Raw genomic sequence first — 17,967 nt, 5'->3', positions numbered from 1 at the left:
CCGAAGATTGAAAATAGTATAAATCCAGGAAATAAATGCGACTTAAGGCCCGATATCGACAATCGCGTGTTCCACTCCAAGCAACAGCGCTTCAAGGATTGTGGTGACAAAAGGGGCGTTCTTCGGTCCTTGCCGATACTACGGGTACTCTGTCGAAATGCAGAAGCGACAAATCCCCCATTCTCATTGGATCATCGCCGTCGAGCCACCGAACAATTCCAGAGACCCCGAGTACATCGATCGAGTTATATCGGCCAAAATACTGGACCCAGATGCGGACCCTGAGTTATATGACATCATCTGCAAGAACTACCTGCATCATTGCACAGAAATCTGTTCCCCCGATGGCGGCTTGACGTGTAAGAAAAACTTTCCGAAAGGTTTTCAAGAGCATACTCAAGTCCAACTAAACGGGTATCCTCTCTATCGTCGCCGAGACAATGGTCGTCACGTTATTAAGACTCGCGGTCAGGTATCAGTACGTTTGGACAACCGTCACGTTGTCCCATATAACCCGTACCTGGCTAAAATGTTCGGCTGCCACGTGAATGTCGAATACATGTCCGGCGTTCGTGTGATTAAATACATATTCAATTATGTCAATAAAGGTCATGACGTGGCGCACATTGCCGAGATTGTGAATTCCGAGCCTGGCAACGAGATTAGGAGATATCGGACGGTGCGGTACGTAGGATCATCCGAGGCCCAGTGGCATCTCATGGCGTACAATATGTATGGCCTTTCGCACACCGTAGTGCAGCTCACGATCCACACGAGAAGCGATCGTACGGTATATTTTGCGGATGGTCAGGCAAGTCGCGCGGCCAATACGGCAGTCAATCGTGATACCCAGCTCACGGCATTTTTTAAGCTGAACGCAAGGAATCCAGCTGCTCGCGAATATTTATACCGTGACATCCCCCAAGCCTTTGTGTGGAATAATAGCAGAAAAACCAGGACCGCCAGTGTTTGGCGAGCGCAGCGAATTGGCCGCATATTCCAAGTGCCGCCGACTAACCCCAAATTGGTAGCCACTCGCATATTACTGCACCACGTCAAGAGTCTCCGCAGTTGGAACGACCTATTTACTTATGACGGCAGGGTGTACACTTCCGACTAAAAAGCTTGCCACGCCCGCAGCTTAATTAACAGTGGCACTGCCTTCCAAGAGACGTTGGAGGAAGCGGAGAAATGCCAACATCCACGGGCTTTTCGTGTCTTATTCGGGCAACTACTTGCTTTTGACCCGTCCACCCAATGGCGGCCCAATGTGGGAGCACTATAAAGAAGATTTCACACACGACCTGATCCGTGTGTATGGCAGCGACGACGACCTTCGCTACGCGCACGATCTGCGTGATATACGGATTATTGCCGAAGCCAACTTGGTCGATTGGACAGATTTAAACTTTCCGGAACCACCGCCCTCCGTTTTCCGCCAATTAGCTGCTTTCGACGACTACGTAATTCCCAATGAGGAATATGTTGGTCGCATGAACTTAGGGCAGCTAATTACCTACAATTCCATCATAGAAACACTCCGTCCGACGTATACTGGCCCTACCTGTTTTTTCCTCGATGGCCCGGGTGGCACGGGTAAAACATTTGTATACAAAGCTCTTAGTCAGTATTTTAGGAATAACGGGCACGTCGTCATCCCTTCGGCGTGGACTGGGTTCGCGTCATTTCTGTTGCCTGGCGGCCGTACGTCCCATTATTTTTTTAAATTTCCAGTTCCTCTGATGGAACATTTGAACTGCGGTATATACCGTGCCAGCGTTGCAGGCCAACGGTTGATCGACGCGAAATTAATTATTATAGACCAGGCGTCCTTGTGTGAAGGACGGGCTCCTACGGCGATGGATCGCATACTGAAAGACTTGACAGGAAACTCGGAGAGGCCGTTCGGTGGCAAAATCATTTTGCTGGGCGGTGATTTCAGGCAGTGCGCTCCAATAATTCCTAATGCTCCTGCTGGCTCAAACATCGCCGAGTCCATACGTAGTAGTATTCTATGGCCGTAATTCAAAATTATCCACCTTACGCAGAACATGCGAATTGGACCCGGCCAACAAGATTTCGCCGACTGCCTGCTGACTATCGGCAATGGATCAGCAAACGTCCCCGACACAGACATCATGAGCATTCCTGACGATTTATTATTTCACGGTTCCCCGCAGGATCGAATTGACTGGGTCTATGAGAATAACATCGCTCAGCCAAATCCGGATCATGCTTTGCTTTGTCCCCGCAACGACCACTGCGATTATGTCAATAACCGCATATTAGATTCTCTGGAAAGAGACCAGCGGATTTACTTTTCGGAAGACAAATTAATCGATCCATCAGCCGAAGCAATGTAGACTACCCCACTGAACTGCTCAATCACGTCGAAGTGGCTGGCCTGCCTCCACATAAACTTCGCCTCCGAGGCGGCGCTATTGTCATTCTCATCCGCAATATGTCTCCGGTCGACGGTTTAGTGAACGGGACTCGTCTATGCGTAACTTCTCTTGGCAGTCGCATATTCCGCGCCAAAATAATAACAGGCAATCACATTGGCTAAGATGCCATCATTCCTCGCGTCAAACTAGCACCAAGCGACATCACATTGTGCGTCGCTTTCAGCCGTGAACAATTCCCTGTTAAGGTCGCTTTCGCTATGACCATCAATAAATCGCAAGGCCAAACTCTTCAACGCGTCGGTATATACCTCAAGGATAGTGTCCTCGATCACGGTCAGCTGTACGTTGCCATGAGTCGCGTCACCTCACGCTCTCAGCTGCGTATCCTCATCGGCCACGCAGCATATCCAACACATCCGGACCCATCCCACACCAAAAATATAGTATACAACCAACTGCTAACCGACGAGTAAATCAACAAATACAACATCGCATTACATTCTCACACATCATTTTTTGAAATTCTGGACCATTTCATCTAAGCTGACCGTGACCGAGACGAGCCATCAAATACTTCAGCATACGAACACAACCATCCCAAAGACTACAACACTACTGCTACATCCATTAACAGCACGGGCCACTGTACCAACATATAGTAGGTATTTCCTTAAAGCTTATTAATATTTCCGATTCCACTTTAACCAGGGACTCCATGGGTCCACTAGTAACTATGACTCTCTTAATGACACCAATGACACTTAATGACACTAGTGGTGACTCCCTGCCGGAAAAACAATTCTCCATTGCTTCCGGTCGCGCAACAATATCGCGCGATATCTTAAGAAACAGTCCATTGATTTCATCTCGAAATCCTTCCTCAGGAAACTCATTTAGAAAAACAAATAATGAAAGGGATTGTAATGTTATACAATCCCTCAGTGGACCTACTCCTTCTTTTTCTTCTATCTCTACTTCTTCTGTATCTGTTGATATTTCTTCTTGTCCTTCTTCATCATCGGCGCCTATCAGCCTAACAAATGAGGCGAATCCTGCGCCCAGCATCTCTTGTAAGGACTGCGGGAGGTCTTTTCCATCCAAAATTGGACTGGGAGTGCATAGAAAGATCAAACATCCGGAGATAGTGAATGAGTAAATTAATATTGATAGGAAGAAAGTAAGATGGCTTCCCGAATACATTCGAAAAATAGCGGAAATTGAAAATCGGAACCGAGGCCATCCGAGAATTAATGAGTTTATTTTGGCTAATGTTAAGTTCAATCCACCACGGACCCTAGAGTCTATAAAAAGCCTAAGGCAGCGGCCTATATATCGCCAAACTCTGAGCCAACTGATAGAGGCTAGTACATCTAATGTAACAGAGATCCATTCTTCTGATCCGCCGTCTTCAGCACAGATTGAGGCAGGCAATTCGGATGGTCCTGGTCAAAATTATTGTCCTGAAGAACAACGTGCGGACTGGTTTAATGCCGTTTATCGCTACCTGGGATCATCGAGGTGCAATGAACCCGCCAAAGAATACCTCATTCAAGCGGTGGAGGATATAATGGCTCTTAGAGACCCCGAAGGCTCTCTTCAATCTTGGTTTGAACGCCGTTTTTCCATAAGATCAGGAATATGTGGTCCTTCCACTCATAAAACTCCTTTCCGTCCCTTCTAAGGAACAACAGCGTCGTGAGCAATACGCCACACTACAACACCTATGGAAACGCAATCAATCAAAAGCGACAGGAAAGGTTTTGGATGGTGACAATAGTACTAAATCGCATCCAACTCTAGAAGACCAGGTCTCCTACTGGAAACCTCTTTTTGAAGCCAAATCTATCGGCCTTTATTATGACGAGCCTTTGCCTGCTGATTCTGAAAAACACAATGATATTTTGGCGCCTATTACAGTAAATGATGTGCCCATTATTAAACGAGATCAGAAATCTGCACAAGGTCCGGACCATTTAAAACCGCAAGTCTGGATTAATGAAGTCCCGGATATGGTGAAGGCCATTATTTTTAATATTATTATTGCCGCTCGTTCGATTCCATCGTTCTGGAGAGACGCGAGGACCATCCTCATTCCGAAAAAGGGTGCTGGCCAGGACCTGTCCAAATTTCGTCCCATCTCAATTACTTTAATTGTTCTAAGGTACTTACATAAACTTTTAGCCGCACATATTTCAAGAAAATTGAATTTTGATCCAGCATAACGAGGTTCTATCAATGCTGATGGTACAGCCGAGAACACCATTATTTTAGCTTCAATCTTGGATGACGCCTGGAGAAATAACAGACAACTCCATATGATGTTTCTCGATATAAGGAAGGCATTCGACATTGTTGCTCATTCTTCTATTAAATATACTTCAGCTAAGAGAAAAATCCCTCGAAAACTAAGCGATTATATAGCAAATTTATATGCCTTTGGTGGATTGCGTATTCAAGTTGACGGTAGATCACCTTCCCGTATTCTCCCGAAGCAGGGCATCAAGCAGGGTGATCCCTTTTCACCTCTTCTTTTTAATTTCGTTATGGATAATGTTCTCGCTGCCATACCAGATAAAATCGGTTATGGGATCTGTGATATTGTCGGTGCCCTAACATACCGACGCCTCATAGGAACGGATACGAACGTAATATGAGTCAGTCTGTGAGATAGCGAGCTACACTGTACATGCTGAGCGAGTTGAGCGGAGATAATTGTAGTAAAGTATAATAAAGGTGAAGGGTTATTCTTTTTGGGGTTCATTTTCGTGGTTGTGTTTTTTTCATTGTTTCCCAATACATAACAGGATCTCTGATATGCTATTCAACTCACTAGCATTTGTGGACGATTTGGTCATCATTGCCAGCACCTCGAAAGGAATGCAATAATGTCTGAATATGATCTCCAATGAACTTGCTCATCATAGATTGAGGGTTGCACCTGAAAAATGCCGATTTCTTAGCTTGATTCCATCGGGAAAAGAGAAGAAAACTAAGCTAATGACTAATAATCTATTTTCTATCGATGGTTCCAGGATTGAGCACATTGGTTTCAATGATACCTGGATACACTTAGGAGTCAAGTTTAATTATCGCGGTCCAATCAAGCTTTCGATTAATATTATAGATTATTTAAATAAAATAAGCTGCGCTCCTTTAAAGCCTCAGTAGAGACCTCAGGCCCTACGTACCTAGCTATTACCGCGTTATCTTCATCAATTAGTTTTAGGAAGAATCTTATATGTCTCATTAAGATGCGCGTATAAAGAAGTGCCCAAAGCTGTCCGCAAGTGGCTTTTTCTGCCAGGTGACGTTCCGAAAGGATTTTTCCACGCTCCTATCAAAGGTGGAGGCCTTGGAATTCTGTCTCTTGAGACGAACATTCCGGAGCTTACGGAACGACGTTACGCGCACTTAAATAATTCTTCTAGCGTAGTAGCCCGGGCCGTAACTAGCTTGGAGTGGACACTGGTTCGCCTAAGATGGTGTAGCATTTTAAACTCCAGGAATATAAAATGGACTAATAACCTTTACCATAGTACGGATGGATATGAGCTTCGTGAATGTCCAAGAGTTCCTGCCTCCACTAGCTGGGTCCACGACTCGATGGTGCGCTCTCCTAGCCACGAATTTATTGAAAACATCAAAACACGAATTAATGCTCTTCCTTCTTTGATACGCACAACATGAGGCACTAGACGTACGTCTCAAGAGCACCTTTGTAGAGCCGGTTGCGGTGTAATGGAAACGACAGCACATATTATTCAGGAGTATTTTAGAATCCACGGCGGCCGGATCTCCCGTCATGTTGCAATTGTGGAGTATATCTATAACAAATTGCTGAGAAAAGAGTTTGACGTTCAAACGGAACCCAGAATTCGTACAGAATCTGGTGTGCGCAAGCCAGATATACTTGCCTCACTTAATGGCCGAGCTTACGTTATAGACGTCCAGGGGGGGTGTCCCACTTGGACGCCGACCGATTGGACGCGTCCCGATTGGACGGTCCCGATTCGACGCGTTCCAATTCGAAGCGGTGCCGATTGGACGCGTCCCAATTCGAAGCTGTTAGATTAGGTTAGGTTAGGTTCTATAAGCTCTGCTTTGAATTGGAACGCGTCCAATCGGCACCGCTTCGAATTGGAACGCGTCGAATCGGGACCGTCCAATCGGTCGGCATCCCAGTGGGCATCACTCGGTTTAATTCATATCTGTTACGTAATTGTATGATTCAAAGAAATAGAAATTACTTCATTAGGAAATAGAAATTATTTTATACTTTTTAGTGCATTTCGAAGTCGGTGTATTTTTTTCTGAAAATTATTTTATTTCACGCTTTTTAGTGGAATGGGGAGAATTGTATAGGATACTGTGAGACTGTTCTTCCGGGCTTTTTTTTGTCTGCGTAAATGCGATGAACATAATTAAGTAGAAGACAACGTGGATATTCGTTTTTCAACTTTTTTTGCAACAATAACCCTTTGCAACTAAAAAATGAAAAAATTTTTGATAATCGTATCAATGGGGAGTTAGACTCCACAAGATGCGAAAGGCTTTGTTCCGATCGGAACACCCACCTAGGAAAAACCGCCGAACATGAATAGAAAAAATAATCCTTTGCAACTAAACAATAAAAAAAATGTTTGTTAGAACGGTAGGGAGACTGTACCAAGCAATGGGAATAATACACCAACGTCAACGTGAACTCATCTTGCCGCATAAGTTGCGTGTCAATGCGGCAAAGCTTAGTTAGTGTTGTAACGGAGCCGTTTCCTCCACCCGCGTTGCTAGGCAGCGCGGTGGAGTAAACGGCTCACGGGCCCCCTTGTGCCGGACGCTTCAGCGCGCCAGGGTTGACGCGAGGGGGCCGATCGCGGAAGGAAGGGGACTGGTCGCGGGTTGAGAAAGAACACGGTGTTTCGCTCTTAACTATTCTGGTTTATTATATAGTGGGGGCCGAGGTACTCGGGCCCTGGTCCGCCTGTGGTGGTGGCGTCGCCGGTGGAGGCGCCGTGGCCTCCGTAGTCTTCGGTTTCTACAATGATAATCGGCTCGTGTTAGCCGGTTTGGTGTTACAAAATAGCGGCGGCGGCGGTGCGGTTCTTACATGCTACGCGGCTATAATACAATCCTATTCGGTACGCTTATACAATAGAGTCTTACATACTGTCCTTACATACTACGCTATCCCTATTCTTACACTCTATCATACAAACTATACTCGGCGGCGCTCGTGGTCCGGTCGGTCGGTCGGTCGGTCGAGAGGAACGCCTCGCGGAGTACGGGTCGGTTGCGGCACGCGTTCGCGGGTCGGTCGGAGGAACTTCTCGCGGCGTTCGCGGTTCGGACGGAGAGAACAGCGCGCGGAGTTCGCGGTACGGTCGGTCGGTCGAACGCGCTCGCGGGTTTCGCGGTCCTTATATCTACGGTTCGGCGCGATTGAGAGGAGGAAGGAGGGAGAGTAAAGTACACGGGGTAAGTGGCCAGTTCTGGCCTTGCCTTTCTCTTATTAAGACCGAGAGTGTTCCTGTTACTGGCTCTTGCCTCCACGGTCTGGCAGGCGTCACACTGCGGGTTACCCTCCAACGTAACGACTACCCCCGGCTTGCCTTCCTCGAGGGCTATCCACGAGGTCGGACAAGTCGGTTGACCGTTGGCGCGGCCAGCCTCGGCGCGTGGGCAACCCTCCACGCCGATGCAGGCCTCCAGTCCTCCCGGCCCGAGGCTACCATCGGACCAGGAAGACCTTACTGCCGGGGAGGACCTCTGAGAGCGTCCCTGGAGTTGGCTCTACCCTCCACGATCTGGCAGGCGTCACGCTGTGGGCTATCTCCCCAACGTAACGACTACCCACGGGGTCGGACAAGTCGGTTGATCATTGGCGCGGCCAGTCTCGGCGCACGGGTTACCCTCCACACCGATACTGGCCTCCGGTCCTCCCAGTCCGAGGCTATCGTCGGACCAGGAAGACCTTATTGCCTTGGAGAGGATCTCCGAAGAGATCCTTTCGGGGCCGAAGCCCCGGGCCAACTCAATCGATCACGCGATCGATCGCTATCTAAGTAGTATCGGGTCGCGGTGGGTGGTCCCGGTAGGGGGTCCCCACCTCGCGGTGCGCGGCTGACGGTGCGCGGTCGACGGAGCGCGGCTGACGGAGCGCGGCTGACGGAACGGCTCGTGACGTATTCGTCACAGTGTTTTGTTACAGTGCAGTGTAATTGCGCTTTCTTGTCTTTCCCGTGCATAGCACGGGGCGTTCCACTAATAATAATAACAATAGTTATTTGCTAATATCACGAAAACTAAAGTTTTCCGTCAATTATGCATAAGGAAAAACTCGTTTAGAATCATGCTACTAATAACGTATTAGAAGGACATAAAAATCGTTCGAAGTTGGCTTCAAAAGTTAACAACAAATTCTGTAATATCTCGAAAACAAAAGCTTTCTGTCAATTTTGCAAGAGGAAAAAGTTGTCCAGAACGACGCCCCTAACAACATATTCAAAGGACATTAAAATCGTTCGAAGTTGATTTCAAAAGTTAACAACAATTTTTGCTAATATCTCGAAAACTCAACATTTCGGCGAAATTTGTATATGAACAAAATTGTTCAGAACCATGCCCCTGACAACATATTAAAAGGACATTAAAATCGTTCGAAGTTGATTTCAAAAGTTAATAACAATTTTTTTTGCTAATATCTCGAAAACTAAACATTTCCGCGAAATTTGTATATGAACAAAATTGTACAGAATCATGTCCGCGATAAGATATTGAAAGCGCACTAAAATCGAGAAAAGTTTATTTTAAAAGTTGCCGGTTTTTCTGCAATAACAACACTTTGCAATTAAAAAATGAAAAATTTTTTGATTATGGTACCAATGGGGAGTCTGAACCCACCAGATGCAAAAGGCTTCGTTCCGATCGGTCAACCCAGTTAGGAGTAATCGGTGAACATACATAGAAAAAGAAAAAACTTGCCGGTTGTTTTGCAATAACAACACTTTGCAATTAAAAAATGAAAAATTTTTTTATGATGGTACCAATGGGGAGTCAGCACTTTCCATATGCCAAAGGTTTCATTCCGATCGGTCCACCCAGTTAGGCGTAATCGGCGAACATACATAGGAAAAAAAAAAAAAATATACTGATCGAATTGAGTAACCTCCTCCTTTTTCGAAGTCGGTTAAAAAAGTCTCTCATTAGCTCCACCGATAATACTTTCCTTAACATAAGGCGTAGGCGCAGTTCAGCTGTACCGACTTCGATTATTATTGGAGCGACATTTAATTGACTATAAGTATTCTAACTGCAGTTATTCTTTCAGCTCTCTGACCCACTTGGATACGGTATTTACGTTCATTTTATCATAATATTCATATATTATAAGCTTTATAAATATTTCTCATATTATTTGTTCAATATTTTAAATTTTGTATACAGTTGTATAATACATTTCACGTATTTCTTTGTATAGTTCCAGTAAATCTAGTTGTAGCATCATGAAAATTAATGCAATTAATATGATAGATATTTTGATAAAAAATTATAATTATGAAAATAATAATTCTGCACGAACCGCTACGAATGCAAAAGTTACTGTTGTTTCCTTTTACCTTTTAGTCTTCATTCAGCTCACCTTTATCTCTCATTCATCTCGTCCTTGTTTGTCCATTCCCTCCCATTTCCTTGATTCGTTCACTCCCTTCCTTGTCTTGGTTTATTTCAGGTTCTTCAGCTCTTGCTGCAATCATCAGGCTGCCTTCTTGTTTCTTGCTGTGCTTCGAAAGGATTGTTGGCTGCTTAGAGAATTCCTGATTTCTGCTTGGCTACTGTTGTTCCACCTGACTTCTCTCCATTCCTCTTCGCAGTTCGTTTTCACTTTTCTTTCAGCGGTAAGTTGTCGTTTCTGTCACTTTATTTGTCCTAACCTACCTTGTATTTTAAACGTGTTGTCAATGTTAAACTATCCGTAACTAATGTTATCTCATCTTCTTTCAGGTGTTCATTCTCCTCCTACCATGTCGTCTCCTTTCTCTATTCTTCAACTGAACCTGAATAACTGTCGTCTCGCTCAGGATCTTCTGTGGCAGACAGCGAGCGAGCGTTGCGTGGATTTTGTCTGCATCTGTGAACCGTATGGAATCAGGAGTGAGTGGTTTGTGAGTCTGGATTCCAAAAGTGCCGTGTGGTTTCGCCCTTATTTTTCCTCCGATTTTGGTGTTGTGCATTGTTCTAGTCGCGGTGATGGTTTCGTTGTCGTAGAAACGCGTGATTTTTGTTTAGTGTCGTGTTACCTTTCCCCAAATCTTTCTCCTTCCGAGCTGGACCATATTTTATCCAACTTGTCATCTTCTATTCTTCGATCTTCCAAACCCATTGTGCTTTATGGAGATTTTAATGCCCGCTCTCCTGCTTAGGGTTCCGTTTCGCTAGACTCTCGCGGTCGCCTTCTCGAGTTGCTTTTCTCCGAGTTGTGTGTTGATCCAGTCTGCAGCGGCGGCGGTCCTTTCCACCGCGGTGCCTACTCGTCTCGAATAGATTTTGCTGTTTGTTCTCCCGCTTTGTTGTCTCACATGTCCCGTTCTACCGTGCTTTCAGATTTTACTGGTTCCGACCACTCTTATTTGCTACACAGTTTTTCTGCTTTTTCATCTGCCCCTACTCCCTCTATCTCTTCGACTTCATCTTCTGATTTATCATGGTTGCCCCGTTCGCGCCCTATCGACATTGATGCCTGGCTTGAGACTCTCTCATCCTCTCCTTTTTGCTCCCGTCACTTTTCTGCCCTTTCTTAATTGTTTTCGCGCACCGAGATCGATGCTGAGCTGGCCACCCTTCAGTCTCTTTTCGACTCCTCCCGCCCATCACTTCCTTTACGCCGTAAGAAGCGTCGCGACGCGCCCCGGTGGTGCGAAGAACTGTCTGTTCAACTGTCTATACAAGCTTTGCCTATATTCGGCTGTCTAAAGGTTAACATGTTCAAGAAAATCTTTTAATTTTGCGCCGCCTCCGAAAAGGTTGAAATGTATTTAATATACTACCTGACGAGTAAATAGGTTTCATTCACATCTGTTACGTAATTGTATGATGGAATGAAATAGAAATTACTTTGTTCGAACAACGGTTGAAATGTTTTCGAACGAGCGTTCTGTCTCGCTCGCTCGTCAGCTCGCGCGACTGCTGAGCCTCGTGGCGAGGGTGACGCGGGGGGGGGGGGGGGGGGGAGGTAGCCTCCAACGATATATGTTTTGTTCCGCGACGGTTAACTTACTTATCGTATCGAATTGTTACCAGCAACTTCGGCAAACGAAACGTTCTTTCTATTTCTCACGATCACGAACAGTAAAACGTACTGCTTCGGCACCTTTTCTTTTGGGATTTAATAAGTTAGTTAATTACGTTAAAGGACATTTGATTTGTGTGTGTGTCGTGCGATTATATTTAATATTTTGACCAATGTACAGTTCCTTTTTGTTTAAAATATAAGTTTATTGTTCCGTCGGAAGTCCGGCAAAAAACTATCGTTTTTATTTCCTCGGGAACAATATCTAACTCTACGCGATTTTCGTCAAGAGCGATATTGCCCCAACATACTTCATTAGCAAATAGAAATTATTTTATACTTTTTAGTGCATTTCGAAGTCGGCGCATTTTTTTTCTTAAAATTATTTTATGTTTGTGATTGTTTGCAGAGGTTTGCTACGTTACCTCTCTTTTCCTGCTCTGTCAGTTTCCTGGCCTTTCTCACTATCTTTCGCTCCTCCTTGCTCCTGCCGTTCCTTTCCTCACCTCTACTTGTTTGTTAACTCCCCCGTTCCCCTTACATTCTTTCTGCCCTCGATACTTACTCGTGTCTGTTTATTAGCTGTTCCTGCTTTCCTGCTGTCTCTTGGCTGCTTCCCTTTACTCCTGTAACGCGGCATATTTTCATGTAGTGATTAGCCCTTTTCTTCTTTTTTGGTTATGCCTCGTTACGAGGATCCCCCCGAATTGCCAGCCCCACTCCCCCGCCCAAGCGGACCCCCTCGCCGCTGGGGCAAGAATGAGTAAGCGTGCGTGTGTGTTTCTCGTTGATTGTCAATCGCGTGCATTTCTCTTTTTATTTTTTTTTAATATATATGTTTTGCGAGCCCCGCTTTTGTCCCCCCCCCCCCCTCCTTCTACCCTCCAGCCACTAAGAAGGAGCCGCCGTTGTCCCCGATCGCGGAGGAACCTCTCCCTGAGCGACGGAGGCGCGGGATGGGTCCACCAAGGAAGACACCGGCTGTCCGGTCGCGGCGCCACCCCGTCACCGTCCGCGGGGGCGACCGGCAGCCCACCACCAGGAAACGCCAGGCCTGGAGACGAGCCATCCCCAACTGCCACCTCGAGAGGGCCCTAGGACCTGGCCACCAGACATCGTAGTGGAATGGCCCATCCTCGACACCGAGATCCTCGTGGTGGGGGAATACCGCGAACCGGGGAAGGAGATTACGAGGAAGAAGAAGCTAGCGAGCCGCCGCGAGAAGTAGAGTGAGATTTTCCGCAAAAGCCCCGCTAGAGTTTATAGCCGGTTCTCTTACTTTTGTATTTTTGGGTTCAGTTTCGTTCTTTTGCGTTTTTGAGTTTAGTAGTGCGTTCCTTTTGTTTTTTTTTCTGCTTTCGCTTTGTATAGTGTATTGTGTGTGTGTGCCTGTTTGTGGATTTGTCGCCGCCGCCCCACCGAGGAAGTTTTTTGGAGTCCACGGCGAAAAAGGTAGGCGCCATCCCCTTGCCTACTATTTCTGTTTTTTTTTTATTCATTCGCGCGTGGGCGAAGGCGATAGGACCCCTGGCCGCAGTGACGAGGACCCTAGAGGCCGCGAACGGTCTACGTCGATACCGTTCCCTCTAATCTACTTTTCACGCTTCTGTATTTGGTATTTAGGACCAACGTCCCCTTGTTGTCCACGACCCTGGAGAGGCGTGCTCCTTGCGGACCGATCATTCGGCATGTCTTTGTACCTTCTATCTTTCTTCTGTACTCGTGCGTACCGTGTGCCCCCAGCGCCGCGAAAGCCTCTCTCGCAACTGGCGAGTCGATCCCTTTTTCATCGACCGTGGCCTGTAACGCGTGGGGCCCACTAGAATTCATTTTTTTGGTTCCGTCTACGTGGCCCACTTGGAGGCCCGAATAAAAGTTTTCTTTGTTGGATACAAACTCGCGGGTCTTTTACTAATTTTTTTCTGACCCCCTCTGATTCCCGCTCCCGACAGAGCAGCCGGAAGGGCGATTTCCGCGGACGAGTGCATTGGCACTGGCGCCCCGTGAAATAAATCAGCCGTGGGTGTGAGCATCGCTGCGTGGAGGGCCGTTTTCCCTAACTGCCCCCACTCTAGGGAACCCCCTTCGGGCTTCGCCCCACCGATCCGTCACACCCCTTAAACTTCCGAGCTCCACTTTGCTGTTCGTGGCCTCCAGACGTGTTCATTCCTTCGCTTCCGCTCAGGGATCAGCGACTTGTACAAGGTTAGTATAACTTGATGTCCCCAGGTTAGTATAACTTAATGTCCCCTTGTCTCATTGCCACACCACTTGTTCTCCTTTCTAATCAATCTTACACGTTTCAGTCTTTTCTGCTCCAGGCAGTCTTCCTCCGCCTCGCTTTTGTTTGAAGAAGCTAAGTATTCATACTAATTTAAATGTTTTAACAATATGATATAATATATTGTGACATATCGGTGGGGGAAAGCCCGAATGGGGTTCCCTAGAGTGGGGGCAGTCCGGTAAGATGGCCCTTCACGTGCCGATGCTCACACCCACGGTTGATTTATTTCACGGGGCGCCAGTGCCAATGCACACGTCCGCGGTAATCGCCCTTTCGGCTGCTCTGTCGGGAGCGGGAATTAGAGGGGGTCAAAAAAAAAATGAGTAAAAGACCCGTGAGTTCGTATACAACAGAGAAAAGGCTTTTATTCGGACCACAAGTAGACCACGTAAGCAGAACAGGAAAAAACAGGAGTGGGTCCCACGCGTTACAATTAACGGTCGAGGAAAAAGGATCGACTCGCCAACTGCGAGGGAGGCTTTCGCGGCGCGGCGCTTACAAAAGAAAGACAGAAACTAAGGAAAACCCGAAGTATTCGTCCGCAGGGAGCACGCCCTCTTAGGGGTCGTGGACAACAAGGGGATGTTGGTCCTAAATACCAAATACAGAAGCGTGAAAAGTAGATTAGAGGGAACGGTATCGACGTAGACTGTTCGCGGCCTCTAGGGTACTCGTCACAGGGGCCAGGGGTCCTATCGCCCTCGCCCACGCGCAAATAAATATCTAAAGAAAAGGGTATGGAGATAGCTCCTACCTTTTTGCGCTGGCGTGTCCAACCACCAAAAAAAAAGAAATCCAAGCTGGGGCGGCGGCGACCAATCCACACAGGCACACAATACAATAACAAAAGAAAACTCAATAAAGAAACGGAACGCACTACTCACACAAAATACATCGAACCAAAAGAAAACGCGGAAAAGAGGAAAAAAAAACAAAGATTTTGATTTCAGCGGGGGCTGTAGGCGAAAGGCTCGACTGGCGTGGCTGCTCGCTAGCTTCTCCCGATCTTCTTCCCCGGTTCACGGTATTCCCCCACCCCGAGGATTTCGGCGTCGAGGATGGGCCATTCCACGGTGGTGTTTGGTGGCCAGGTCCTGGGGCCCTCTCGAGGTGGCAGTTGGGGGTGGCTTGTCCCCAGGCCTGGCGGTTCCCGGTGGTCGGCTGCCGGTCGCCCCCGCGGAGGATGACGGGGTGGCGCCGCGACCGGACAGCCGGTATCTCCTTCGGTGGACCCATCCCGCGCCTCCGTCGCTCAGGGAGAGGTTCCTCCGCGACCGGGGACAACGGTGGCTCCGGTGCTGGTTGGAGGCAGCAAAGGGGGGAAAGAAAATCGTGGCGTCCGAAATAAATAAAAACAATAAGAAAAAACACACACACGCTTACTCATACTTGCCCCAGCGGCGAGGCGGTCCACTTGGGCGGAGGAGTGGGGCCGGCAATTCGGGAGGATCCTCGTAACGAGGCATAACCAAAAAAAAAGAACATAATGAACTAAATGAATATATGCCTCGTTACAATATATCTATACCTTGTTGTATTTTATACACTACTCAAAAAAATTAAGGGAACAAAAAAATTCCTTAAAATTTTAGGTCATTTTCAGATTGCTGTATCTCCGTTGGTATTAATCACAGAAGAATTCCAGAACAGTCATTTTGAAGCTTCAGGTCTCTAGTTTTCGGCTCTTGGTCTCAAAAGTATTTTGCGCCTATTTTCATTAACAAAATATGCAAAAAATCACGATGAAAAAATTAAAAAATTTTTTTTCTTTTTTGTACGGTTTGCACTGACGCAGATAAATTTTTTTGAATAATGCCATTTATCGGGCGCTATTCTTTGTTTCTTCCCCTATAATTTGCATGTCCAGGAAGTCGATTTCGACGTTTGGTCACAAAGTTATGAGCTATCAAAGCAAAAATGACGCTTTTCCTTTTAATAGTCATTATCTCATGAACCCAGCATCGAACAAAAATTCTGAATACGGTTCCAGAAAGCAGAGAGTATACCCTTTGAGATGGCTGTCTCAGTTTTTCACTAAATGTTTTCTTTTTAAGCTTAATATTGATGTAAAGAAACGTCAAAAAACGGTGTTTTTTCCTCAAATTACAAAAGTTACGATATCTTTGTAAATAAGTATTGTAATGATTACGCCTATGTTTTTTTTTAAGCTCATATTGCCCACTAAATGTATGCGAAGTTTCAAATCGCTCCGATTCGTTGTTCCCTATGACCCAATGGATCAAACTTTGACATTTGAACGAAAAGAGGTAAGGAAACGTCATTACTGTTCCGATACGCGACTTGTTCGAACAACGGTTAAAATGTTTTGGAACGAGCGTTCTGTCTCGCTCGCTCGTCAGCTCGCGCGACTGCTGAGCATCTTGGCGAGGGTGACGCGGGGGGGCGGAGATAGCCTCCAACGATATATGTTTTGTTCCGCGTCGGTTACCTTACTTGTCGTTCCGAATTGTAATCATCAACTACGGCAAACTAAACGATATTTCGCTTTTTCGCTTTTGAGATATCCTCGCGATCAATTAGACGAACAGTAAAACGTACTGCTTCGGAGACGTTTCTCTTTGTATTTAATAAGTTACTTAGTTAAATTAAAAGACATTTTTGATTTGTGTATGTATCGTGCGATTTATATTTAATACTTTTGACAAATGTACAGTTCCTTTTTCGTTTAAAACATATAAGTTTATTGTTCCGTCGGAAGTCCGGCAAAACCTATCGTTTTCATTTCCTCGGGAACAATATCTAACTCTACGCGATTTTCGTCAAGAGCGATATTGCCCCAACATTTGGTCCTTCGAGCCGGATAATTTCGACGAACAATTCTTGTGACAATTTTCGTGAGTGCTTGAAATAATCGTTCGAAGACTCCAACTCATCGCCGGTTCCTGCCAATCTTCACGACTTGGACTTTGTGGTTCTGGAAAGGAAAAGGAAGATCAGTTTTTTTGGAAATTTTCGAGCGCAGTGGCGGTAAGAAAAGATAAGCGTTGTATCTTTTTCATTGCCAACGGTTACAAAACGTTACATTGCCGTTAGTAACGGGCGCATTTAAATCGACTTCCTGGGTGACCTTACCGTGGAGGCGAGACGTTAACAGTCGTCGACTCCGTATTGTTGCCACCCATAACAAAGAGGTGACAACGGTCGACCTCAGCGCACTACCGTTTCTATCGCTCGCTGTTTTTCTGCTTCTAACAACAAAAACGGAACATAACGTTTTGTCAACCGTACCATTTCGATACAAATTCAAAACTCCATAATAACGAAATGTCTTCACCCACTTTCGACGATCTACTGCGAGAGCAAACGGAGTTGGCCGGTTGGATCCAACGGTTTTGGACGAATCTATGCAAATTAGGGAAGGAAAAAATCACACGCTCGGTGCTGGTTCAAAGGAAAACCCTACTGGAGCGGTACTGGGATTCCTTCTTCTCTGGCCATCGACAGTTGATGCGGTGCAGGGAGGCATCAAAGTCAACCTACGTGCAGAATGATCTCTTTTCGGAAGTTGAAGAGGCCTATCTTGACGCCGCTGCAAAAATAGATCAACTGGTAGAGCAACTCCCCAACGCGGGCGCCGCGGGGGGAGCTCCTAATCCCTTATCTATTCTATCGCAACCTCATCTGCCGAAAATTCATCTACCTACGTTTTCAGGCAACCCACTGGAATGGGAGAGTTTTCGCGATTTGTTCAGGAGTCTAGTACACGACGTTCCGCACCTGTCCAACACCAAGAAACTTCTCTACCTGAAGTCCAGCTTGTCCGGCGAAGCGTTGGAGGTCATCCAAAACACTCCCATCACGGAAGCGGGGTACGAAGGAGCATGGGAAGACCTCGAGGTCCGGTACGGAAACACTAGGCTGCTGTCCTTCGCCCATCACCGAGCCATCCTGACATGCCCACCAGCTCAACGGCAATTGACGTCGGAATTGAAGCGCCTGTTGGACACCTTCAGGCAGACCATTCGAACCTATTC

At 46.4% G+C, this 17,967-nt stretch overlaps 1 long non-coding RNA gene across 2 annotated transcripts; it reads right to left on the bottom strand.

Annotated features, from left to right (window-relative positions):
* Positions 1-16,663: 16,663 nt before the first annotated feature.
* On the bottom strand, positions 16,664-17,948 carry LOC143266192 (uncharacterized). 2 transcript variants are annotated; one of them, XR_013041277.1, is made up of 4 exons: positions 17,638-17,948; positions 17,272-17,522; positions 17,066-17,181; positions 16,664-16,907 (listed from the first exon to the last, which is right to left on the bottom strand). It is a non-coding gene; the product is annotated as an uncharacterized LOC143266192 (long non-coding RNA). The 2 variants fall into 2 exon arrangements; XR_013041276.1 differs by having other exon boundaries at positions 16,664-17,181.
* Positions 17,949-17,967: the final 19 nt, after the last annotated feature.

This window comes from Megachile rotundata, unplaced genomic scaffold, assembly GCF_050947335.1.
Source record: "Megachile rotundata isolate GNS110a unplaced genomic scaffold, iyMegRotu1 scaffold0089, whole genome shotgun sequence".
NCBI classification, from domain to species: Eukaryota; Metazoa; Arthropoda; class Insecta; order Hymenoptera; family Megachilidae; genus Megachile; species Megachile rotundata.
The sequence above is the reverse complement of the archived record's forward strand: the minus strand, read 5'-3'. Positions and strand labels throughout refer to the sequence as shown.